Here is a 9822-nt window from a genome sequence, read left to right on the forward strand (position 1 = left end):
CCCATTCGGTTTCGTTCGCACGGTTTGCGAGCGCCTGTGGTTTCAGCCGGATTTACGCAGTGCTCCGGCGCGTGTAACCGTGTCTAATGTTGGTTTGTCCAGCGGTTCCATACTGGTGAAATATAAATAGCGATGTGCAAGGAATTCATATCGATGCAGAATAAACATTCAACTTCTCCGGTGAAGGCACATTTCGCTTTCATGTTTTACCGATTCCTATGAAAGAGGGATCAAGCACATTTTTTTCCACATTTTTGGTGGCCGAAACCCCGGATCGGCACCCGCGAGAGTGCACACACTCGCTATAATTTTCGTCGTTACGCCAGTTGTTCCGAATACATTTTAATAAACGCACAGTATTAACATAAAACAACTGCTGCTCTCTTTTTATTTAAAGTTTCTTATCATTGTCATCGGAACAAAGCAGTCTTTTTAACGAACCAAACTTGTAGTTTGTTTTTATGGCCCCTTTAATGATGGTAACAGCTTTGATTGATTGATTGATTGATTGATTGATTGATTGATTGATTGATTGATTGATTGATTGTAGGGTTTAACGCACCGACGCAACGCAGGCGATGGTAACAGCAATTCTTACAATCTTCGCCCCATGCACATGTGCGCGTTTACATTTATTCCCAGCGCAAATGTAGAATAGCCTAGCCTAGCGCTATACGGCGCCTGTCGATCCAAGGCCATACACTATTCAATGAAAAAAGAGGGGGGTTGGAGACATGATTTCCTTCAAGTTGTTTATTTCAACGCCGCTGAAGATAATGACCTGCGAGGCGTCGCATGCGCTGCGAACCCTCGACGTCTTATCACTCTATCCTACCGAATTCTCAGACACGACACGAACGCCCCGTGCCATGGACACAACGTAACTCGATCCCCTTAAGTTGTCTGCGTGCTAGTGCTTATCTATGCATTTCTATAGCTGGAGCACCGCGCTGCAGCGTCCTGTATAGGCCGCCTCCGCGACGCTTTCCAGGACCGTCTACGTTGTGAACGCCATTTCTCTTGGAGTATTACGCGGCCAAGCTGGGAATCAAGATGTGAGGAGGGGCTATGGACCAATTAAAACTACTTGTGTGTTTGTGTGACGTGCGGATATCGGGTTGTTCAAGCGGATGCACGGAGGCATGCAGTGCTGAGGCGTTGGAACCTGCAACTTGAATGAAGCATTGATCTGCTATGAACGCCCGCTCCAACCACGTGCACATCTATTGTGGGCGCAGCCAGTTATTTTCTTTCGTTGTTGATGGTGGACACAAGAGGGTGCTGTCCACGCAGAACAGATTCGGCGTAATGTATGAAATTAACGAAAACTCGCTCACTCAGCCCGATGTCGGCATGATATGGAGAAACAACTCAAGGTCGGTTCCGTAACGCGTCCGAAGAGCGCGATTGAAGGTTCAGAATTATAGAACAGCATCGCAGTTAATACGGAAGCGCAGTAAGTAAATGGAGGTTCGTGCGCGATTCCAATCACGCGCTGACCATGGATTTATTGAGTTTGAGGCTGCTATAAGGCAACAAGACTAGCTGAACGGGAAGCGTCCAGAAGGCTCCAGATTAGTTTAGACTCTCATGGGAGCCCTTAAGGCCATGAATGCAAAATTCAAAGTTGGCTTTATAGCTCACGAAGCTCCATTCCAGCGAAAGACATTTTCTTATAAAAAAAAAAACGCAAGAAGTACGGAAAACCTTTCAAAATTCTCGCTGCAGTGACGTCATATGGGTCAGCACCAAAAACATAATTTTGAGCACGTCCGTTGATGTGTCTCAGCGATGGGTTATCGTTTGGCGGCCGCGAATCGCACTAAGAATACGCTGTGACGTCATGGAAAAGTCGCCGGAAAGTGTCTAGGGATTCGCCGCTGCTTCACATGTTTCCTTAATATGTCCACTAAATGTTAGAAGTTCGCGATAAAATTTGTATCATCGTTATCGGGGCAAAGCAGTCTTTGCCCCGATAACGACCAAACTTGTATTTCGTCTTCATGGCCCCTATAAAGGGGCCCTGCAACACTTTTATTTTCAACTTTTTTTGAAATCTTAAATGCTTGCAGAACGTAGTCACCCAACACACCGAGTGCTTAGATTAGGGGATGACAAGGTACCTAAGCCAACAATTACTGCTCTATGCCCATCAGATAACTTGGAAGCTCGCTCAAAAGGTATTTCTCCCTTTTCCGGTCTTGGCGTTCTTCGACTGCTCCAATTACGTCATTAAGGCCATGTAGCGGCCGGTGGCCGGTTTTCCTTCAGTCCCAGCAATGGACGCATTCGATAGCAACTTTAAAAATAAAGACACATAAGCAGAGCAGAAACGGGAGGCGTATGTGCTGCGACGAGCAAATCACGCAGTTCCGCTCCGTGCTGGCGATGACTATATATATATATATATATATATCTTTCGCAGTGCTTCCAGACGCGAAGAAAAGAGTGAGAACGTTTATCGAAAGTGTTGCAGGGTCCCGTTAAGCCATGAAGTCGCACGCCAAAATCTCAAGACGCGGACGTTTTTGTTTTTCGCCTCCATCAGAAAATTGACGCCTTGTCGACTGAGCGACAACGACTGGTGCACGCTTTTTTTTGCGTTTTGTAGCGACCATTTCCCTAAGGCGTAAGGCTCCTCACAGATGCAGCGTGTCGCCTGCTTCGCGCAGAAAGGCGAGAACAGACAGGTGCCGGGACTTCCACATCCACTGCTGGAGATTTTAGACCCTGCTGCAGGATCGGGCTCTGTGCCGCGGAGGTGTTGCGCTCGAGCGGGTCAAAGTGCGGCGCAGGTCCACAGTAGTTCGTTCGTGCCGTTTTCTCTGGTACAGGGTGTATACAAAAGGGCCATGTGTCAGCAAACGACCCACAAAACCTGGAAAGCTAAGCTTTGGGCAATGGCCGTCTCATGGAACTCGACGCCCCCGCAGCAAGACCTCCTGGCGACGAACGAGCCACGAGGTCAGTTCCGTGCGGTGGAGGCTTTCCTTTTCAAGCAGCAGTTCTTCTAGGGTGGACAGCGAAAGAAGTTTTTTTTTGTGTGTGCGAAAGATTGCCCTACGGCATAAGAAAATATTCTTATATGTACAACACTGCACCAGTGGCGCGCCAAAATTCAAGAAGAGACCGGTGCTCTGGCCCCCATATCCAGCGCTTTTGATCTGGGTGTCTGCCAGGATGGAGCCCTGTGCCTCGGAGGTGTTCCGTTCGGGCGTCTCTAAAGCCTGGGCAAGTCCAGAGCAAATGTTCAACGTCAGCTTCTGACGCAGGAAGCACACAGAAGGGGCAAGTGTCCGAAGAAGTAACAGTGGCCGTGGGAAGTCTATACATAGGGTGACGGGCCCTACCCGCCGCTGTGTGGGCATTAAGCATATTGTGGTCATTCCACAATATACCGACGAGGCTATAGGGGGTGTGAGCATATAATCGCGTATACAGTCAAATCTCGTTACTACGAAACCAACATTAACGAATTTCTCGCATTTACGAACAATTTCAAAATCACGAGCAAATTGCCCATTTTTCAATGTAAAAATATTTCAAAACGACGAATTTCAGTAAAGCGCATATTTCGGAATTACGCACGTAATTTATTTTCTCCTTTACAGTCGAGGAACATCAGTATTACGAATTCGGGTAAAGTAACAGCGGCGCAACTTTCGCGTGAAGGAAGGAATGAAGGAAGTAAACTTTATTTTCCTGAGCACCCTTAGTCCAGGGCGCCGTCTTGGGAAGCCGTGGCCATGGCTTCCTCCGCTCTGGACGTCAGCAGGAGCTGTGTCGCAGCGCTGGGGTCAGCCAGACTTGCCTCCCAGGATGCTAGAGTTGGATTCGGGATGGGGGTCAACTACGGATGTCGATCACAGGCCCATAATAGTGTGGAATATGTTTGGGTAACCTCTGCAGAAGCAGGAACCGCTGTTCCTATGTGTGTTCCCCCAAGAGGAGTAGCTATCATCATCACCATATTGTGCGCCAATTGCTAGCGCCACCACAAAGCTGTAGTTTAATGTGCAGTAGCCTAGCCAGCCTAGCCGCCTTTGCCCCGTTTCTCTCTCGTTGCTTTGGGTGTCAGTCGGTGGTGGTTCGGTTGTTTCTCACGCTATTCACGTGTGCGAGCAGGTATTTCTCTGTTGTGAGGGTAGTTGAGTACCCTCACAACAGAGAAGTACCTCACAACAGAGAAATACCTGCCTGCACACGTGAATAGCGTGAGGAACAACCGAACCACCACCGACTGACACCCAAAGCAACGAGAGAGAAACGGGGCAAAGGCGGCTAGGCTGGCTAGGCTACTGCACATTAAACTACAGCACTACCCTTAAACATGGATCTGACATATAATGAGGCCAGGAGAACGGTAAGAGCACAAGCCCTCACAAAACAATACGACAACAACCCCGAAAAAGTATTTGTAGACGCATGCGGACTATCCTGACAACAGCGCCATGGCTGTGGTGGTAGTGGACCACAAAGGACAAACGCTCTCCTCGGCGACAGTTCTCACAAATACTACATCTGCAGAACAGGCAGCAATCGCTCTTGCGCCCCGCACAGGGCACCTTGAGTAATCTTGGTGACGGTGAGTGGCGACGCCGCGTACCCCGAGCCCCCCATACTTAAGCTGTCACCTACCGTGGCTAGAAGTTTAAAGGTTAAGGGTTAGAAGCCGTGAACGGTGGCCGTCGTAGCCTAGGTCAAGCTCCGGCCGATGGGCTTCCTGCTTGTCTACCAGGCAGGGAGCTCCGGGACCTCTTTGACTACCACGGTAAGGTCAAAGGAGAAAGTACCCCCGTCTCCCTGCTTTCCAATGTATCATATGGCATTTTCCAAACCCCCCCTAAACGTGATCGGCCCCCGAAAAGGGGCCGCACCGAAGTTTCTTTTCCTCCTTTGCAATCGATCTCTCTCCCAAAGCCTGATAATTTCTCGCGGTTTTTGATCATGGAATCTGTTGACAAGACAAAGCCCATCACTTCCCAGTCTGTGTTTCCAATCTCCAAGTTTCTTGAAAGCCTTATCGGAAAGTCGTACAAAGCTAAGAAACTCACAACGGGAGAAGTTTTGATAGAAGTAGAAAACAAACAACAATCCTCTAACCTCCTCAAGCAAACGCGCATGGTAGATGTTGACATCAAGATCACGCCCCATCGCAGCCTCAATAGCTGCCAGGGCGTGATCTCTGATCGGGATCTAATGAATGAGTCTGAAGCAGATCTGCTCGAGGGCCTCCGAGATCAGGGCGTGACAGCAGTGAGGCGAATCACTATGCGTCGAAATGATGAAATAATTCCAACCAAGCACATAATCTTGACACTTGACCGCTCTAACCTTCCTGAGTCGGTCAACACAGGTTTCTTGAGATGTCCAATCCGACCCTACGTGCCTAACCCACGCCGCTGTTTCAAGTGTCAGTGGTTTGGGCACGGCACAACCTCTTGTCGTGGTAAATTGACTTGCGCAAAATGTGCAGCACATGATCATCTAACAGACAATTGTAAGTCCGAGAACTTCACCTGTGCCAACTGTCAGGGACCACACGCTGCCTATTCTAGGAGCTGTGAAAAGTTCAAACAGGAAAAACAGATAATTGCCTTGAAAGTCAACGAAAACATCACCTTCCCAGAGGCGCGGAAGAGGTTCGCCTCTTTCCCTCTGGGGAGGTACGCCGACGCAGCTCGCCGGGGGGTGGAGCGGCGTCTTGTTTCGGCGGGGACCCAGTACCGCGAGTCGGACTTGGTCCCGCCGCCGCCCACCCCTGGGTTGCCTCAGGCAGCTCAACCCACCACCGCGCCGCTTGCTCAGCCAGCAGCGGCTGTGGTGGCATCCACGTCCGTTGGGGATGCTGCACCCTCTTTTTCCTCTTCTCCACCTGCCCAAAGCACACGCGAGGGCCCGGAGGAGATGGAGACGGAGGAAACCGCAGCAGTTCCCACCTCCGCCGCGAGGCCTGTGCCACCCGTGGCGCTCCTGACGCCCTCGGCGGTCGCGGCCAAAACGAAGGGCACCGCAAAGGGTGCCAAGTCCGGGGGGTCCGGTACGCCGGGTACCCCTTCCAAATCAGATGATGAGGTGGATGTGGGACCCTTCCTGTCTGCTTTGCAGCGGAAGGAGCGGGTCCCTCCATCTAAATCCCCAGAGGAGGTAAAGAAAACCCGTCCAAGAGTCCAAGCCCCGAAAGACCCTACATAAATAGTCACACTCCAGTAGCTCTAATACATCATAATGGGAGGAGAAAATATCGTTCAATGGAACTGCAGAGGCCTTCTAAATAATCTTGACGACGTGTATGAGATTCTGCATGCCAATCAGCCAAGTTTAATGTGTGTCCAGGAAACACATCTGAATTCTAAACACAAATTTCTTGAATAGTTACCTGGTATACAGGAAAGACAGGGATGGCTGCACACACTCTTCTGGCGGTGTGGCCATACTCGCCCGCAAATCCTTAGCATGCCACCCTGTCACCTTGAACACCGTCCTTGAGGCTGTAGCCGTTCGCACAATAATATTTAATAGGTTGATAACGGTATGCTCCATATACATTCCTCCTGATGTTGCACTTACGAGCTCCGACTTCGAGGCGCTGGTTGACCAGCTGCCCGAACCATACATCCTTACAGGCGACCTTAATGCTCACAACTCTCTTTGGGGCTCTTCCAGAACGGATGCCCAAGGTAGCCTGATAGAGAAATTTCTTACATCTTCTGGAGCATGCCTTTTCAACAATAAACAGCCTACATACCATAACATAGGTCACAACACATACTCACATCTTGACCTGGCTATTGGTTCTGCAATTCTCTTTCCATGTCTTGAGTGGGGTGTGGGCACGGACCCATATGGTAGTGACCATTTCCCCAATTCATTAACGTATATAGGTACAAGCCCGAGCAGTCCATCTTCCCATAAAAGGTTTAATGAAGCAAGAGCTAACTGGAGTACATTTACAGAGACATCCCAACGACACCACACATCCATAGGACACCTACACGTTGAAGAAGCTACCCAACTGCTCACGGCGCATATCCTCGACGCCGCCGAAAAGTCCATTCCCCATGCCTGTGGTGCCCCGCGCAACCAGCGGAGGCCGTGGTAAAATGAGGACTGTAGGCGGGCGCGAGAGGCCCAGAACAAGGCGTGAGGTGTCCTTCGTCGGTACCCCACGTCGGGTAACCTCATTTTGTTCAAACGGGCCAAGGCGTTAGGAAAACGTGTGCGCCGTGAGGCAAAGCGAGAGAGTTGGCGTTCCTTCATAACATCCATAAACTCCTACACAGACACACGGAAAGTATGGACGAGAATACGCAAACTCAAAGGACAACAAACACACAGCCTGCCTCTGGTCAGCACAACAGGGGACACACTCGAAGACAAGGCTGACACACTCGCACAACACTTCCAACACGTTTCTAGTTCAGCACACTACAGAAACACTTTCATGAAACACAAACAAATGGCCGAAAAGAAGCCTATACTCGATAACAATAGGTCAACATCTTCTTATAACTCAGAGTTTTCACTGCATGAGCTGAGGGCTGCTTTGAGCAAGTGTAAACCCTCAGCTCCAGGCCCAGACAACATCACATACACAATGATACAACACCTGCACGCAGACACTCTTTTAACACTCTTACACCTATATAACAAGATATGGCTTTCGGGGCACATTCCAAACTCTTGGAAGGAGGCTATGATTGTAGCTTTCCTGAAGGAGGGAAAGGACCCGTCATCCCCCTCAAGTTACCGTCCTATTGCCCTCACGAGCTGCCTGTGCAAGCTCTTCGAGAAGATGATAAATCGCAGGCTCGTTTACTTCCGTGAATACAACGGTCTTCTCGAGAGCAGCCAGGCAGGCTTCAGGGCGGGGCGATCCACTAACGATCAACTCGTAGCTCTTGAATCGTATATAAAGGATGCCTTCGTTCATAAACAATATTGTGTAACTGTGTTTTTCGACCTCGAGAAGGCCTACGACACCGCTTGGCGGTACGGGATCCTCAGTGACCTCACGTCATTCGGTGTCTCGGGTAACATGCTAAACATTCTTGTCAGTTACTTGTCAGAAAGAACGTTCCGAGTGAGAGTCAGTGGTGCACTCTCAAAGCTTCACGTGCAAGAAAATGGCGTGCCACAAGGTGGCGTGTTGAGCTGCACTCTCTTCATAGTAAAAATGAACTCTCTTGGTAAGGCACTGCCACCTACAATCTCTTATTCAATGTATGTAGATGTCGTCCAGATATCCTATCAATCATGCAATATGTCAATCTGCGAATGTCAAGTCCAGCTTGGTGTAAAGAAACTTGCCGGCTGGGCAGACAAGAATGGTTTTAAATTGAATCCTGTAAAAAGCTCCTGCGTTGTGTTCTCCAGGAAGCGCGGGGTCCATCCGAACCCAGACATTCGTCTTAATGGCAGGTCACTTCCTTTGAACAAGGAGCACAAGTTCTTAGGTGTTGTGTTTGACCACAAACTCACATTCATTCCCCACATCAAGGAACTTAAAAATAAATGTCTCAAAACAATGAATATACTTAAGGTTGTCTCCCACCAATCCTATGGTTCCGACAAAGAACTCCTGCTTCGCTTATATACTGCTTTGGTTGGGTCTCGTTTGGACTATGGCAGTGTGGTGTATGGGTCGGCGACTAAGACAGCCTTGCGAATACTGGACCCAGTGCTACACTTGGGCCTTCGTCTTGCTTCGGGTGCTTTTCGCACTAGCCCTGCCGAGAGTGTTTATGTCGAGTGTGATAAGTGGAGCCTTGAGAACCAACGAACGTACATGGACATGCTTTACGCTTTTAAAATTTCGTCGCTGAATAATCATCCTTTTTATCCTGTCTTTAACGATACATCAACATCTCTGCTCTTTGTAAATCGCCCATCCGTTCCTCTGCCCTTTTCACTTACAGTGAGAGAGCGAGCCTCAGATCTCAGTGCTTCGTTTTTAGATGTGTACAGATCATCCTTTTCTAACAGTTTACCGCCTTGGCAAGTTCGCCCTGTGTCGTGCGACCTTTCTTTTATGAGGCTTGACAAAAATCGTGTACCACGAGCTGCAATACTGCAGCACTTTCTGTCTTTGCAGTTTAAATACACATGTGCAGAATTTTATAGTGACGCTTCTAAAACCTCTAGTATGGTGTCGTGCGCTCCTCATTGTCCAAATTTCAATGCAGCCAGAACCATGAGCGTGCACACAACAATTTTTTCAGCAGAAGCGTATGGAATTTTACTGATTGTACGACACATTCTTGAAAATCAAATTCCCAATTCCATCGTCAATACAGATTCTTTGAGTGTTGTTCGCGCACTGTCATCGCACAAGGCCCCCAAAAACCACATAGTTAATTTTGTATTCAACACTATCATGTCCGTGTATGCACAAAAGCATGAGCTGGTCCTCTGCTGGGTCCCAGGACACACAGGGATCGCTGGGAACGAGTTGGCAGACGAGAGGGCCGCTGCTGCTGCACTCAGGAACACTGAGACATTACAAATTGATCGTCGAAAATTGATGTTTGACTGGACATGAACAAAGTACACACTTTCATCGCTTATTGCGATGATGTACCCGATGAGGTATTGCGCCGAGTGGAATTCGTCGTGCGCGCGCGGCACTCGCCGGAAGAAAATAATTGATTTCTTCAAACAAAGCTGCTTTGAAGTGAGTGCAACGTTTTTATTTGAGAGTTTCGTCGTCTGCACACGCGTATACTTCCAAGGTACGTCATTTTCACTCCTAAGTAATAGCACTGGCATATAGCCGCGCGTTTTTTCATTACAACAATATTTCAAAATAACGAATGATTTTGG

The sequence above is a fragment of the Haemaphysalis longicornis genome, unplaced genomic scaffold (assembly GCF_048455015.1).
Source record: "Haemaphysalis longicornis isolate Haplotype H1 unplaced genomic scaffold, Haemaphysalis longicornis Haplotype H1 scaffold_10, whole genome shotgun sequence".
Classification (NCBI taxonomy): domain Eukaryota; kingdom Metazoa; phylum Arthropoda; class Arachnida; order Ixodida; family Ixodidae; genus Haemaphysalis; species Haemaphysalis longicornis.